The sequence below is a fragment of the Dama dama genome, chromosome 31, assembly GCF_033118175.1.
Source record: "Dama dama isolate Ldn47 chromosome 31, ASM3311817v1, whole genome shotgun sequence".
NCBI lineage: Eukaryota > Metazoa > Chordata > Mammalia > Artiodactyla > Cervidae > Dama > Dama dama.
The window spans coordinates 6971065-6986601 of record NC_083711.1 but is presented as its reverse complement, the minus strand read 5'-3'; the positions used below and the strand labels follow the sequence as shown (position 1 = coordinate 6986601).

General features: G+C 41.2%; 1 pseudogene; it reads left to right on the top strand.

The window, feature by feature from the left end:
* The first annotated feature begins 823 nt into the window (after positions 1 to 823).
* Positions 824 to 2559, top strand: LOC133050011 (heterogeneous nuclear ribonucleoprotein A1-like; annotated as a pseudogene).
* Positions 2560 to 15537: the final 12978 nt, after the last annotated feature.

Sequence of the window (15537 nt, the reverse complement as noted above, 5' to 3'; positions counted from 1 at the left end):
TCTTAATTTTTCCAAATGAAGCAACAAACTACCTATCCCACCTTCTTATTTTTCTTATCTCAAGCCATTACTAAGATTTCTTTCATATTGTGGAAATTGATGCCAACAGTTATGATTCAGAAATGCTAACCCTAAAGAAGGTGAGGTATCAGAATTGGATAATAGAGAAAAAAAGTGTGGCAAATACACAGAATGGTAATTTCTGCAAGAAAAATGATAATTTCTAAAATCATAAAACTCATTAGGAGATTAAGCCAGAATTTAAAACTTCTATACATCAAAAAACACAATCAACAGAATGAAAAAGTGGCTTATGGAATAAGGGAAATGCAAGTCATATATCTGATAAAAAGATTAATATCTAGAATATATAAAGAACTCCTATGACAACACAAAAAACCTAACTAAAAAAAGAGCAAAGAACTTAGATAGATATTTCCCCAAACAAGATATTCAAGTGGTTAACAAGCTATGAAGAGGTGCTCAGCATCACTAGTCATTGTAGAGATGCAAACCAGAACCACCAGGGACCGTGCTGTGTGCTTAGTCACTCAGTCGAGTCTGACTGCGACCCCAAGGACTGCATCCCACCAGGCTCCCCTGTCCATGGGGACTCTCCAGGCAAGAATACTGGGGTGGGCTGCCACGCCGTCCTGCAGGAGACCTTCCCAACCTAGCATCGAGCCCAGGTCTCCTGCACTGCAGGCAGATTCTTTACCATCTGAGCCACTGGGAAGACCAAAACCACCATGAAATATCACTTTATACCCATTAGGTTGGGTACAGTAAAAAAGATAGGAATACCCTTTTTCTGCCCGTGGACGCCACCGAGAAAGCATCGTTGAAGACTTCCCCGCCTCCACTGCCGTCATGTCTAAATCAGAGTCTCCCAAAGAGCTCGAACAGCTGCGGAAGCTCTTCATCGGAGGATTGAGCTTTGAAACAACTGATGAAAGTCTGAGGAGCCATTTTGAGCAATGGGGAACGCTCACAGACTGTGTGGTAATGAGGGATCCAAACACCAAGCGCTCCAGAGGCTTCGGGTTTGTCACATACGCCACGGTGGAGGAGGTGGATGCGGCCATGAATGCAAGGCCACACAAGGTGGATGGAAGAGTTGTGGAACCAAAGAGGGCCGTGTCAAGAGAAGATTCTCAAAGACCTGGTGCCCACTTAACTGTGAAAAAGATTTTTGTTGGTGGCATTAAAGAAGACACTGAAGAACATCACCTGAGAGATTATTTTGAACAGTATGAAAAAATTGAAGTAATTGAAATCATGACTGATTGAGGCAGTGGCAAAAAGAGAGGCTTTGCTTTTGTAACCTTTGATGACCATGACTCTGTAGACAAAATTGTCATTCAGAAATACCACACTGTGAATGGCCACAACTATGAAGTGAGAAAGGCCCTGTCTAAGCAAGAGATGGCTAGTGCTTCATCCAGCCAGAGAGGTCGAAGTGGTTCTGGAAACTTTGGTGGTGGTCGTGGAGGTGGTTTTGGTGGGAATGACAACTTTGGTCGTGGAGGAAACTTCAGTGGTCGAGGTGGCTTTGGTGGCAGCCGTGGTGGTGGCGGATATGGTGGCAGTGGGGATGGATATAATGGATTTGGTAATGACGGTGGTTATGGAGGAGGCGGCCCTGGTTACTCTGGAGGAAGCAGAGGCTATGGAAGTGGTGGACAGGGTTATGGAAACCAGGGCAGTGGCTATGGCGGGAGTGGCAGCTATGACAGCTATAACAACGGTGGAGGCGGAGGCGGCTTTGGCGGTGGTAGTGGAAGCAATTTTGGAGGTGGCGGAAGCTACAATGATTTTGGCAATTACAACAATCAATCTTCAAATTTTGGACCCATGAAAGGAGGAAACTTTGGAGGCAGAAGTTCTGGCCCCTATGGTGGTGGAGGCCAATACTTTGCCAAACCATGAAACCAAGGTGGCTATGGTGGTTCCAGCAGCAGCAGTAGCTATGGCAGTGGCAGAAGGTTTTAATTACTGCGAGGAAACAAACCTTAGCAGGAGAGGAGAGCCAGAGAAGTGACAGGGAAGCTACAGGTTACAACAGATTTGTGAACTCAGCCAAGCACAGTGGTGGCAGGGCCTAGCTGCTACAAAGAAGACATGTTTTAGACAATACTCATGTGTATGGGCAAAAAACTCGAGGACTGTACTTGTGACTAATTGTATAACAGGTTATTTTAGTTTCTGTTCTGTGGAAAGTGTAAAGCATTCCAACAAAGGGTTTTAATGTAGATTTTTTTTTTTGCACCCATGCTGTTGATTGCTAAATGTAATAGTCTGATCATGACGCTGAATAAATGTCTTTTTTTTTTTTAAATGTGCTGTGTAAAGTTAGTCTACTCTGAAGCCATTTTGGTAAACTACCCCAACAGTGTGAAGTTAGAATTCCTTCAGGGTGATGCCAGGTTCCATTTGAAATTTATTTACAACTTGCTTGGTGGAGAAGCTGTTGTCTTCAGAACCTTGGTGTAGTTGAACTGACAGTTACTGTGTTGTGACCTGGAGTTCACCATTAAAAGGGTCACCCATGCAAAGTCATGGAGGTTTTTTTTTTTTTGGTTATTAATGATTGTTGGCACATCCTATGCAATATATCTAAATTGAATTATGGTACCAGATAAAAGTTATAGATGGGAATGAAGCTTGTGTATCATCCATTATCATGTGTAATCAATAAAAGAGTTAATACCCTCTTGAAAAAAAAAAAAACAAAAAGATAGGAATAACAAATGCTGGGAAAGATATAGAGAAACTGAAAATTTGGCGCACTGTTGGTAGGAATGTTAAATGGTGACCCCCTGTGGAAAATAGTATAACAGTCTCTAAAAAATTCTATTAGAAATAGAATTTCCATATGATTCTGCAATTTCACTTCTGGGTATATAAATAAAAGAATTGAAAGAAATGTACACCCATGTTCATAGCAGCAATATCCACATTAACTGAAAGGTAGAAGCAACCCAAGTGTCCATTAACAGATGTATGGACAATCAAAATTTAGTGTAGACATATGTAGATACATATAATGGAATATATGTATATAATGGAATATATATATATACAATGGAATATCATGTAGTCTTAAAGGGAAAGAAATTCTGACACATGCTTCGATGTGAATGAACCTTGAGGGCATTATGCTAAGTGAAATAAGTAAGTCACAAAAAGATAAATACTCTATGATTCTACTCACACAGGGTATCTAGAGTAACCAAATTTGTAAAAGCAGAAAGTAGAGTGGTAGGTTCCAGGGGCTTAGAGGAAGAGAAAATGAGAATGGTTGTTCAATGGGTATAGAGTTTAATTTTGCAAGATAAAATTGTCCTGGGGATTACTTGCACAACAGTATGAATATACTTAACATTACTGAACTGTACACTTAAAATGGCTAAGGTAGTAAATTTTATGTTATGTGCATTTTATTACAATTGAAAAAACTTGTTTGGCAAAAAGCAATAGGAAGAAGTATAAAAGAGAACAGAAGAGTGAGCAGGTGACAAGAGTACAGTAACATTATGTGGGCATCAGAAATGCATTTGACAACTACTTCCATAAAAGTTGTGCTTCAAATTAAATTGGCCTGTTTTTGAATGCTCTCATCTAAATGGATTGCTGGCAGGGTGAAAATACTACGTAATCAGGGATAAATGGGAAGTACATCTGGTTGGAAGCAAAAGGTCCACTAGGGCATGTCAGAGGCTGGTGCTGGAACTGACCTCATTTAACAAACTCATTAATGACCTAGAAGAAAACGGAAATAGCCACTGCTAATGAAATTTGCAAAGATATGTTGGCGATGCCCTGGACTTGGCCATCACAGCAGAAGCATTGCTGGGATGGAGAGATTTTCCACTAGGTAATTAATTGGATTAAAAGAATGACTTCCTGGGATAAGAACACTTGCTCATTTCCAACTCTCATCTCCAGAGCAGAAAGCAGATTTTGTCATGTGATGCAGATCAGAAAACCACACTTGATAAAGGCCTATGAAAAAATAGTGCTTTCCCAGAGCACAATTCTGCCTTTGTCCTTTATCTCTAGGTAGAAGACAATGGAATCTATTCATTAAAAAGATAGAAGAAAGGAGAAGGTAAAAGAAGCAGAGGAGATACAGTCTTTCTTCCACGGAGGAAGGTCTAGGCAAGAAGCCCATATGTGCTCAGTCACTCAGTCATGTCCCCACTAACATTTAGTGTACATTCTCTGAAGCTTGGCACAAATTATGCCATCCTCTTCCCCTGCTTAAAACCTGTCTGTGGTCTCCCAGGGCACTCAGGAGGAATCCAGAATCTTTGACAAGGCCCTGAGTGATCAGCCCTGCCTCCCTATTCAGCCTCATCTTGCACAACTGCCCTTCTCACCCACGTAATGGCCATCAGCTTCTCCGCCTGCCCAGCAGAAATTCAGCACCACTATCTGCCTTGGCAGTTTCACCCCTTCCCACTCTGAGTCACTGTGCTTGGTTCAGGAGTGGACAGGGGGACTCAAGCTGTGCCAATCTGATTCCATCCCATCACTTCCAGAGCAACAAACACCGAGGAGCAGCTCTCCTGATGAGGTTGGCTGCCTATAGGGCTTCTCAGATGAAGATGTTGTTAGCATTTCAAGCAGGATTCTTCTTTATTATGCAGAACCCTCGTTAGCCTTTAGTGTTCACTCTTCTGTACACAAACTTTCAGTTGTACCCCCTGAATCATTGTGACGACAACAGCAGCAACAAAATGATACACCTGAACACTACCCAGGGTTGAGAACTGCAAGACAGAACTTTTTGTGATGAGATGGAAAGCGAGGAATGAAGCAATTTGCCTAAGGCATTCAAGTCTTCAGTCAATGTGTCATTTCCTCAGAGACCTTCTCATATCTCCCCCATCTGAAGTAGGTCTCTGTCATGACACTACTTATTGCATATAGTACAGAACCAGTTTACAAATACGTGCTCAGTTGTGTGGTTTTTTGTTTCATATCTGTTTTCTCCCACTAGACTGGAAGTTCCATGTTGTTGCTGTTGAGTCGTTAAGTCACGTCTGACTCTTTTTGACCCCGTGTACTGCAGCATGCCAGGCTCCCCTGTCCTCCACTATCTCCCAGGATTTGCTCAAATTCATGTCTATTGAATCAGTGATGCTATCTAACCATCTCATCCTCTGCCACCTTCTCCTTTTGCCTTCAATCTTTCCCAGCATTAAGGTCTTTTCCAATGATTCTTCACATCAGGTGGTCAAAGTACTGGAGCTTAAAAAGGGGCTGTTTTGGTTTTCAACGACTGACATTCAATAAACATTTGTAGAGAAAAGAAGAGAGGGGGAAAGGAAGGTTGTTTGGAAATTAGTAACACTGTTCAGTGACTAACATCTCAATCCAACCCACAAAAGTCTGTTCAATCTAAGAACCTAAATGTCATACCTACACTGCTTTTATGAGAGATGGGTTGATTGTAGCACCCCAGGAGCCCACCTGCCTCTCCATAAAACCAGTTTTGAGAATTCCCCTGGCTCCCAAGAGAACAGGTCCCACTTCAGAAGAGCAGGGCTTGGAAGATGGAGGGGGCCGGTATGAGTCTGATAGCATTTCATTTACCCTTTCCTCTCCCCTCCCTCACTCCAGCATTGGCAGTACTCTTAGGGGCTCCAACAGCAGGGAGAAAAGGTAGGCTTCAGAGAGGGAACATTTGCACTACTTTGGAAATCAGACACCTCTTTTCTAAAAGCCTCCTTTGTTGGAAACATGCTGTTTTGTGGTCGCCCGGCACCATGCCCCCCTCCCTAACACACCCTGCCCTTAGGAGGAGTTACCTTTCTTTTGTGGGTTTGCCTTTTTGAGGTGGGAAATCCAGATGCCTGACTCCCACTCCAGAAGCCAATAGATCAAATCCTTCCTGCCATGGTTGTTGTATAGCTGATAGAGTCTCTCCAGGGCTTTAAATATTGAGTGAGCAATTTTTTTTAAAAAGACTGGGGGACATTCCCTCAGTAATGTAACACTGATCACAGTGTTTCTACTGCTTGGTTAGTCCTGACTTCTAGTTTCCTGGCCTCAAGGGCTGCCTTGCCTCCTGCCCATTTCCAGGCCTAGTTCTCTACTTTCTCAACCCTTGGACTATCTCAAAATCATTCCAATAAAATCTCCTTTGTTTAAATTACCAGAGTCAAAGACTCTGTGGGCAATGCAAGATTCTAGATGAATTTCCTGAGTCCTGATCAAATTATTCATTGGAGTTTCACATTTGCATTCATGCGTTCCAAGTATAGCTGGTGAAAGTCCTTTATGCCCCACGCCCTGGACCAAGTGTTAAGTGTGCAAAAACAAATAGGATTCAGGCCCAGGCCTAAGAGAACACATTCTGCTTGAAGAGGCAGAGAATTAGATCAGAAACTGAAACTGAAGTGGTGTAACCTGTTGCAAACGTCCTTGGAAGATAATGATCCAAACTCCCTCACTCTCTCAGGCACGCATTCAATCTCTCTACCTCTCCCACTTCTAAGGGCTTCTGGGGTCTTTGGACAGCAGGCTCTAGTGAAGATGTGGGTAATGTGAGTTTCTGCTGACATGGAAATATCCATAAGAAGACACAGAATGCATGTACAGTGAAATAGAGCTGCTGAAGAAGAATGTCAACACTTTTAAAATAAATTTCTAATTTAATTTATTAAATTAAATTAATAATTTTTTTAAATAAAAATAATGAGTACTTGGGGACTTCCCTGGTGGTCCACTGGTTAACACTCCATTCTCCCAATGCAAGGGACATGTGCTCGATCCCTGGTTGGGGAAATAAGATCCCACATGCTGCAAAGCATGATCTGAAAAGATAAATTAAAAATAAAATAAAATAAAAAATAACAAGTACTTATGGAGACTCACGTACAAAACACACAACAGCAAGATAGCCTTATTGGAGTCAAAAAATCTCAACTAAGAGATTCAGGAAAGAAATCAAAATAGAGCGTGGTCATTGTTGAGATCCAAATTAATGGCCTGGAAAATCAAATTATAAGAAATATTTCAAAACACAAAGGAAAAATGTGAAGAGATGGAAATCATGAAGGAAAACTTAAGAGCCATGGAGAATATATCCAGAAGGCCCAGTATGTGAAACATGGGTGCTCCAGGAGAAGCAAAGAAGAGTTATAACACATAAGACTCTTTGAGTTTTGTCAGGACTATAGAGTAAAGAGACACATGAAGAAACATCTTGGTAATATTCCAAACTTTGGGTGAAAAGAAAAGCATTCAAATAAAAAGAATGTAAGCTCAGACTTGCAGAGACAATGCGGGAAGGAGAGGGTGGGACAAATTGAGAGAATAGCATTGAAACATTACCATATGTAGAATTAAATAGCCAGTGGGAGTTTCCTGTGTGGTGCAGGGGACTCAAATCATGTGCTCTGACAACCTAGAGGGGTGGGGTGTGAGGTGGGAGAGAGGTTCAAGAGGAAGGGGACATGATTATACCTATGGCTGATCCATGCTGCTATATGGCAGGAACTAACACAATATTGTAAAGCAATTATCCTTCAATTAAAAATAAATTTAAAAAACTAAAATAAAAGAACACAAGCTCTGTAAGGGAAAATAATCAGAATGGCATCAGATTTCTTTACTGCCACCATAGAAGCTGAAAAACAGTAAAATAGCAGCCACAGACACTGTGAGATTGCAACCAAGATTCTACTCCCAGCCAAGATTATTCCCTTATTAGAATGAATGGAAAATGCATAGGAACATGCTGGAAGTCGGAGAGTGTATCAACACCTTAGGAAAAGAATCTAGGGAGGATATCCATATGCAAAACAACAAAGTGGGATTCCTACTTAAGAAAAGTGGAACATAGACATAAATATAATACCTAAAACTCCTAGAAGAAAACACAGGAGTAGATCTTCATGACTTTGGGTAAAGCAATGATTTCTAAGCAATGTCACTGAAATCACAAGCAACAGATGAAAATATTAGAAATATTGGACTCTTTGAAATTTAAAATGTTTGTGGTTAAAATGACACCATCAAGAAAATAAAAAGACAACCCATAAAAAGGAAGAAAGTATCCACAATTCATGTATCTGATAAATGACATGTATCCAGAATACAAAAAGAACACTTTTCAATTCATTATTTTAAAGGTAGATTTTATTTTGGGGAGCTCCAAAATCGCTGCAGATGGTGACTGCAGCCACGAAATTAAAAGACACTTGCTCCTTGGAAGAAAAGCTATGACCAACCTAGACAGCATATTAAAAAGCAGAGACATTGCCAACAAAGTTCCATCTAGTCAAAGCTATGGTTTTTCCAGTAATCAGGTATGGATGTGAGAGTTGGACCAGAAAGAAAGCTGAGCACCAAAGAACTGATGTTTTTGAACTGTGGTGTTGGAGGAGACTCTTGAGAGTCCCTTGGACTGCAAGCAGACCCAACCAGTCCATCCTAAAGGAATCAGTCCTGCATATTCATTGGAAGGACTGATGTTGAAGCTGAACCTCCAAAACTTTGGCCACCTGATGCAAAGAAGTGACTCATTTGAAAAGACCCTGATACTGGGAAAGATTGAAGGCAGGAGAAGGGGACCACAAAGGATTAGATGGTTAGATGGCATCACTGACTCGATGGACATGAGTTTGAGCAAACTCCGGGAGTTGGTGAAGGACAGGGAAGCCTGGTGTGCTGCAGTCCCTTGGGTCACAAACAGTTGGACACGACTGAGAGACTGAACTGAACTGAACTGAGAACTGACAATAGAAAGGTCTTACCAGACCCACTCCCACATCATACATTTTAAGATGACAGGATTAGTCAGAAGGTTCTTAAGAAGGAGAAACAAGTCCTCAAGCAGGATACATTGTTTTTATATTATCATTGGTACAGAGTTTAAGGGAAAACATAGCCTTGAGACATTAGTTCTGGTCTTAAAGAAAAAGCGTTTTCTGTGACTAAGACAAGGAATGTAGGAAAAAAATGTAGGAAAAAAATGTTTGTCCCTTTCTCCTCCTTGAGAGCCCAGGACACTTTTCTCCTTCTCGAGGGCCTGGACTACTTCCTCCTTGAGGACTCTGGACTCCTTATCAACCTACCTAAATTAACTGTCTCATTGGAGAGTGAGGAAATGAATAATAAAATTATAGGTATATTTCAATCCTAAATCCACCAAACAAGAACTACTTGTTTTTTTCTTATGTCCCTGGAATATTTATGAAAACCAGCTATGCATTTGTCCACAAAGAATAGGTTATTTGGAAAAAAATAAGGGTTAAATTAATAGTCAATTAAAAAAAGAAAGTTTTTCAGCCAATAAAAAAGAAATGAATAATTTAAAAGTAATCAAAAGAAAATCTTAATTTTTAGAAATTAGAAATACCTTCTTGATTAATATAGTATATATATATATATGATATATATTAGTCAGGTTTTTCTCTAGAGAAGCAGAATTGAAAACAGGGACTCAAATTCATGTGCATCATAATTATTTTGCTTTTAAAAGATTTATTTTATTGAAGGATAATTGATTTACTATGTTGTGTAAATTTCTGCTTTACAGAAAAATGATTCAGTTATACATATATATGTATATATATATATTCTTTTAAAATTTCTTTTCCATTATGGTTTATCATAGGATATTGAATATAGTTCCCTGTGCTACATAGTAGGATCTTGTTGCTTACCCATTCCGTATATAATAGCTTGCATCCAAACTTCCAGTCCATCCCACCTCCCTCCCTATTGGTAACCACAAGTTTGTTCTCTGTATCTGTGAGTCTATTTGTGGGGAGAGAGCAAATGAGCCAAGATGGTGTGGTCACGCTCTCTCGCCCATTTTTAAATAATGACTGTGTAACAGTTGAGATCACTTATGTCTGACACCTGAGCTTAAAAACTGAGAATTTTAGGGACTTTTCCTATGGTCCAGGAATTAAGACTGTGCCCCCATTGCGGGGGGGGGGGGGGTGCGGCATGGGGGCAGGTTTGATACCTGGTCAGGGAACTAGATCCCACATGCTGCAACTAAGAGTTTGCATGTTGCCACTAACAGCCGGCACAGCCAAATAAACAAATTACAGCGTGAGTGTGAGCGCATGCTCAGTCACGTCCGGCTCTTTGTGACTCCACGGGCTGTAGCCTGCCATGCTTCTCTGTCCATGGGATCTGTCCTGCTTTGGCAGGCAGATTTTTTATAAGTGAGCCACCTGGGAAACCCAAATAAATAAATAATAAATATTTTTTAAAAAGGGAAAATTTGAAAGCTACTAAAATTTAGAATCTGTATAATTTATATGTTAGCTTCACTCAATCACTTAGTAGTTACATTAGCACACTTATTTGGGGCATATTATGTGTAAACTCTCTGTGCCTCAGTTTCCTCAGCTGAAAGGAGATGATCACAGCACATTCTCCAGAGAGTGGCTGTAAGAACTGAGAAAGTTAATATATATAAAACAGTCAAATGGTACTTGTTATCATTACTCTCAATATGGCTGGTTCTTTCCGCACATTTTGTATGAAACCACAGCTGGTCCTGTACAGAAAGTAAACAGAGGATCATTTTTCTCCTCATTGGTTTTTCTTCCTCTTCTCCCCTCCTTTTTCTGTAGTGGAAGGAAGTGTGCTCCTTGCTTGTTCTGTGGCAACTCTGGAGTCATGGCAACACTGAAATGAGAAGTAGGCCAAGCATCGGGCAAGGCCAAGTGATAATATAAACGGACTTAGTGGATTAGAAATATGGACAGCACATAATAAAATGAGGTTTATCTTGGGAGAAAAATAGTTTATCTAAGAAGAAACAGTTCAATGCATAGTCAACCCAGAAGGGGGAAAGGGTGTATCTCAGAGAGGCAGAGATCGTGAACAGAGGAAAGGGCACTGGCAGCAATCCAGCCAGAGGGCCCCTGTTCTATACAGCATGACCCTAGCAAAAGGAGATGGATGGCCTCTGATAAATGTCTCCTCATCCTATGGACTGCTCCTTTTGTGCTTGATTTAAGATTTCCAACTCTAACAGAGGCCAGTGGTCAAGTGGCTGATGTCACTGTGCACCAAAAATATTTTTGTCAGTTGCATTAGTCATTATTTTGGCTGTTTGAATAACCAAATGAGAACAATCACAGACAGTCTGAACCATAGCTGGGCAATGTGCCCTCATGACGAGCACAGATACCAAATCTAGTACCGAGAGAAGTCTCAGTCACACTGCATAGACACAGCCCTGGGTTCCAGAGCTATTGCCAGAAAACACAGTCCAGTCCAGAGCTGGTGCTGGGAGCTGAGGGATCGTGCTGCCATTGCATCTCTAAACTGAGTGCCATGGGAGCCTGCCTTTCCTCTGCTGTGGGTTAGGTCAGCTCAGGAGGCTTTGTGTCTGTAGACAAGAACACTGGACTCCCTTAATTAAGAACTAAGACGTTAGTGTAAAACTGATCAATAAAGACACAATCTTACTTGAAATCCCTCCCCATCTTAATTGGTTTAAAACTAACACCAATGGAGAAAACAAAGAGAGCCAGGGTATAATTAGCCCCTGGAATGGTGCTGTGAGGCAGCAGACCCAACAGAGGCTGTGATACCTTTATTGCATCCCTCCAGGGGCAAAACCCCAGGACGAGGAAGACCTTCAGCCTGGGAGGCACCCAGAGCCAGAAGGGTGACTTCCTGCTGTCTGACCATGATGGAAAAGAATTCGCAAGAACTGGATTCACCCCCAAAACAGATCATTATGTTCCCTCAGTTTTCCCTTCAAACAATCTCAGGGACCTGTCCTTAGTTCTTCAACACCACTGATTGTCCCTTAGTTCAGATCCCCTCTATATTGGCTCCCAAACTGATCTCCCTGCCTCTCGGCATCGAGGCCTTCCACCCTTCAACACCTCCCCAACTTCATCTGTCCTTTGAACAATGAAATGCATGTAGCCTAGGAGATCTACTTAAAGCGCAAATGTGACTATGACAGTCTCTCATCCATCAATTTAAAAATACCCAGGTAATTTATTCAACAAAGTTTTAATGTGCATAGGTGGGTCCCAGGCACTGTACTAGGCACTGAGAATATGATGATTAAAAAATAAAGAAGCCCCACCCTCACGAAGCTTGGAGTTTAATGGGGAAAAAATACAGCCAAACAAGTACACAAGAAGACATGGTTAAATTCTCTGAAGAAGAGGGGGCTCTAGCAGAGGCTCAATCTAGCCTGGGAGGTCAGGAGACTTTCCTGAAGAAGCAACTTGTGAACAGAGATCTGAAAGATAAGTAGGAATCAACTAGGCCAATGCTTCTTGTAAACTCTAATTAGGTTAAGGAAATTAAATAGTGTGCCACAACCAATGTCTTTTGAAATGAAATAATAGACTGGACAATAGCACAGTAGAAGAGAAAAGGATAGAAGGAAACAGAATAGAGTAATAGAGTATAGATCAGAACATATTTCAGGTAGCAAAGGTTAATATTTCATGATATGTTTATAATGAGTTAACTATAAAATGTATTTCTTAGTGTGGGCTGTAAACTAGCCAGTGGCAGAAGTGAGGGGATGGAAGTGCACACCCTAGAGAGGGAACAGCCTCTGCAAGGCTCAGCTGAGAGACAGCAGGAGGTATTTAACCTCATTTTTAATCTGTGAAAGAACCCACACCTCATTCATTCAGCAAATACTTATTTAATTCTCTTTCAAAGCAGCACACCCAATCAGAGTCACAAGGAGGAGCTAGGAAGCTTTCCTTGTCTAAATGAGTTTACATGCCATCAGGAGAGAGAGGTATGTAAATAAATATTAGACTAAGTTTGAAAAAAAGCTGCAGGAATAAATCAAATATAATGAGAAGATAATATAAGGAAATTGCTTCTATCTAGGAAGGATCTCAGAGAGCTTTATGAAAAGAGAAGGCTTTTTTCTTGAGGTCTGGAAGGACAACTAGAGGTGAAAATTCAGGAGAGGAAGGGACACAGAGGTACAAACAGTCCAGGATAAAGAACAGTGGTGATAAAGGCATGGAATGCCTTTGGGGATTCCATATTTGGGGAATGGTGAATCAAGGTTGAGAGTGGAGAGAGGGTCATTGAAAGACCTCATAAGGACCAGAGTGGATTGGTATCTGTCTCAACCTCCAACTGTGATACCTCAGACAACTCTAGCCTTCTCTCCATTGGTTATCCCCTCTGTGAATTGGGAAATATAACTCTGGCCTCTGATACAATCAGCAGAGCTGGGGAAAATAAAATGCACTCAACCATATAAAGTGTTTGTAACTCACTGGAGTAAAGGTGCCCAAAATCTGCAAAAATCTTAGTAGCCCCAAAGAAAGTCAGTTGTTTTATAGTAATAGGATTAATGGGGCTTGGGGGGTGGGGGGCGTATTTTTCAGTCCTTCCAATCTTCTTATTGTTGAGCTGCCTCAATTTCCTTTTTAATAAAATTTTTCCTTTTTAAGAATAAAAACTAAAAGACCTGAGGGTCATTATAGAGTAAAACAAATATCAAAGCATGAATATTTCTGTAATAATATTATGAACATACCTTCAAAGTCATAGGATCTATCCTCAGGTGGTCCTACCCATCAATAAAGGGTATTATGAAAATCTGTTAATTTTTCTCTAGATCTATGTATTCTGGATTCTTGATTCACTAAAATCTATTAGATTGTAATCTCTGCTAGGTAAACAGAGATCTTGTTTACCTGACACATCTTTATCGCCTCACACAAGTAGACACCCATCATTGAATGAATGAATGAACTGCAGGGTCTCCTCCAGTGAATGAAGCCATTCTCCAACCAGCAAGATGTCACAGAATCACTTTAATCAGACCACTCCAATAAAATAAGGGAAAGTGTCTGATGGACCCAAGCACTTTTTCTAGGGGAGGAAATATATTTTTTTTAATGTATATGTATCTCTGGGACTGTTGTGGTGGTGCAGTGGTCAGGACTCTGCACTCCACTGCAGGGGGGCACAGTTTCAATCTCTGGATGGAGAACTAAGATCTCACATGCCTCGCAGCTTGACAAAAAAAAAAAAAAAAGTATAAGTATTTCTAAAACACTGAATCTTATTTCCTGCAGACTGACTTCTTTCTGTCTTGTTCTCATTTTTCTTAAGGATCTGAACATAAATGCTGAGGCAGAAGGTATGGTGATCAGCAGCATCATTTGAGTCAAGACTCTATGTTACAAGTGACAAAAATCTATTCAAACTGGCTCATATAATGGCAAAGCACAGGATCAGGTTTGCCTTCAGGTATGACCAAACCCACATATTCAAACAAGGCCCGCAGAGTTTATCTCTCTCCATCTCTTGACTCTTCTTTCCTCCGTCTGCATTCTTGGCTGAACTCTCCTTTGTTTGTGACAAAGAGACCAGAAACTCTAGGCTTAATGGAAAGAGAGAGCTGTTCTTTCCCCACGTGTGTGTGTGTTAAGCCGCCTCAGTCGTGCCCGACTTTTTGTGACCTGATGGACTATGGCCAGCCAGGCTCCTCTGTCTGTGGGATCTTCCAGGCAAGAATACTGGAGTGGGCTGCCATTCCCTCCTCCAGGGAATCTGTCCAACCCACGGACAGAACCTGCGGCCTGTGTCTCGCATCTCCTGCTTTGGCAGGGGGGTTCTTCACCACTAGTGCCACCTGGGACCCAGGGGTGCCTCTCACTGGCTCAGCTTGGGTCACATGCCCATCCTTAAACCAATCATTGAGATTCTATTTGTGTAAGACCTGCCCTGGAGCAAGGGAAATGAGATCAGCTCTACTTGAACCACAGAGAATATGAGCAGGCAAAGTGTAGGAGGAAGGGTAGGGTCCCAAAAGGAAATCAGGTGCCATTAACAGAAAGGGTAAATGATTGCTGAGAAGACCAGACTGGCAGCTGTCATCATCTTCATCTGTCCAGAAAGAGGTTGAAGAAGGCCATCAGATGGGCTGGCAAAAAGAAAGTGATTAAGCCTTTTGCCACTATTGATGCTATGCATGTGCTTAATGATAACAGATGAGATTCAGTGCCAGTGAGCAGCTGCAGGAAAGAGCCAGCAGGGTTGGGAGCGGAAGCCAAGCGGCAATCCATCTCACAGCCTATGCGTTCCCCCAAGTCTGTTTTACTACATGAAATGCCCAAACTGACTCAGGCACTTTTCAAGTTGCAAAACTTGCACTCATGCTCAGCAGATATATTTAAAACTGTTTTACAACCAACAGTTAAACAGAAGGAAATTAAGGGAGAAAAATCAGGGATACAGCTTCATGCGTAAAACTCAACCATACAATTAACAGAGTCCATATTAATCACATGTCAGTTAGGCCTCAGTGGTTTGGTAGTTTTTCATCGGCAGAAATAAGCCAATCCTGATAGGCAAAGATGGTTGATGTCAGTATAACTGAAAGACTTTAAACATAGGGCCCCTATCATTAATTAATCAAGTAATTACTCTCTTAATGCCATATTTGGTAATTAGGTTTTTAGCACTTTTCCCCCTTTAGCTCTAGCTCTTTATCATACCAACATTCCTTTATCTAGAAGTTCCAGTAGAAGATGAGATGTGTTTTTA